Here is a 1,673-nt window from a genome sequence, read left to right as displayed (position 1 = left end):
CGCCGCTGCTCCACCGACACGTTCGTCACGGAGAACACCGAGTGGTTACGCAGACTGAGACGCGACGAGGACGACACATGCATCGCGGACGCGGTCGGACCGCCCGACGCCTCCAGCGACACGCCGTCAAGCACCACAGCGCTCGACAGCAGTTCCACACCGCCGCCAACGTACACCGCCGACCCGCCCGCCTGCGACGACCTCAGCACAGTGTTGCTCACACGCAGCTGCGTCTGCAACAGCGACGTCGCGTGCAGCACAAGCGGCGACGCCACCGCGTCCGTCAGCCCGCTCAGTTGGGAGTAGCGCATCGGCCCCGGCGTCACAATCGTCGAGTCACGGACCGTCACGTTCGTGTGTGCCGGCAGGTTGTGCACAAACACGAGCGAGCAGTAGCTCCCGGACAGCCCGCTCACGCTCACCTCCAGGCTCCGCTCAGTCGCCGGCTCGCCGCTGTAGCCCCGCACGTATATCTGCGCACCGCCGTCGCACACGCAGTCCCTCAATTCGATGCGCAGCGCGCCGGGAAGCATCGCCGCAACGTCGAGCACCACAGCCACGCCGTTCGTGATGCACACGCCGTCCATCAGCACCGTGTCCACAGCGCGGCCCACCGTGATGGCTCTCTCCACCGTGCCGCCCCGCAGTCGCAAAGGCACCGCATCCACCGCGGGCATCCACGCCGCCAACGGCACCAGCGCCAACACCAAAAGCAGCACCGCCACACGCACAGCCGCAATGGCCCTGCGCCGCACGCGGTGCCGGCTGCGCGGACACGCGCCCACCGCAGACCACATCCACCAACCCAACCAGGTATCAACAGGGCTGTCGTGGTGTGTCGCACTCGCCTCGTCGACCGTGCCTCCTGCTCCGCAAATCCCTTCCTACAGATGTCAAATACAGTGACCCGATTCCGCCAGATCGTTATCCCACTACTACTTCTACTAATACTACTACTACTGCTGCGAGTAATTACTAAAACCTTGAAACGATAGTTGTGGCGGTCAAGCCACAGTATCTCTATCTGCAAGGTAAAACAAGAAAGAGGCAGCAACAACAGTAGCCAGACACAGTAGCACGCAGCGGCATCCGGCCACAGACAGTCCCCATCACAACACAGCCAGCGACACAAAGACGCGCAGACGCAGTCAGCCCAGTGATGCCATCGGCCTCCCACCGCCCGCGCAACTCCACACAACCGCCGTGCAGAGTGGCGGGACCCCGGCAAAGAGGCAAATGACCATTGGCACCGCCCTTCTCACCAAATGCCTCCAACACATGACGGCCCCAATGCCGTGGACAACACACAAAAGCCGAGGCAGATACACGTGGCATTGTTGCAACCGCCAGCCATCGAGCGCGTCCGTGAACGTGGTGGTGGTGGTGGCGCAGAAAAGGGGCGGTGAGTGCGTCAGTTGCCAGTAGTCAAAGCGTCGTTTCTCGCTCACGTGGGTCGGCATTGCAGAACAAAGAGCGGCATCATGCGCGCACGGCATGCACAAGGGCAAAAAAGACGAATAAAGAAGCACGGTGGCGGCACTCAGCCACGGGGGACAAGGACCCACATCGACTCTGCGGTCGGTTGACCTTCAGACGTCCGGTTTGTAATCACGCCGCCGCCGCGCAGTTCGTGTGTCTGCAGGAGACTGGGGAATGGAGGGAGGAAGAGAGAG

General features: G+C 62.6%; 2 non-coding genes across 2 annotated transcripts, besides 1 other annotated feature; both read right to left on the bottom strand.

Annotated features, from left to right (window-relative positions):
- Positions 1-931: 931 nt before the first annotated feature.
- Positions 932-964: a microsatellite.
- A 446-nt stretch (positions 965-1,410) lies between these two features.
- On the bottom strand, positions 1,411-1,486 carry Tc00.1047053469803.20. The gene has a single exon (XR_008254800.1). It is a non-coding gene; the product is annotated as a C/D small nucleolar RNA (snoRNA), TB8C3C3 (small nucleolar RNA).
- A 51-nt stretch (positions 1,487-1,537) lies between these two features.
- On the bottom strand, positions 1,538-1,617 carry Tc00.1047053469803.10. Its single transcript, XR_008254799.1, has one exon. It is a non-coding gene; the product is annotated as a C/D small nucleolar RNA (snoRNA), TB8C3C2 (small nucleolar RNA).
- Between the last annotated feature and the right edge of the window lie 56 nt (positions 1,618-1,673).

This window comes from Trypanosoma cruzi (assembly GCF_000209065.1).
Source record: "Trypanosoma cruzi strain CL Brener chromosome Unknown tcruzi_1047053469803, whole genome shotgun sequence".
NCBI classification, from domain to species: Eukaryota; Euglenozoa; class Kinetoplastea; order Trypanosomatida; family Trypanosomatidae; genus Trypanosoma; species Trypanosoma cruzi.
The sequence above is the reverse complement of the archived record's forward strand: the minus strand, read 5'-3'. Positions and strand labels throughout refer to the sequence as shown.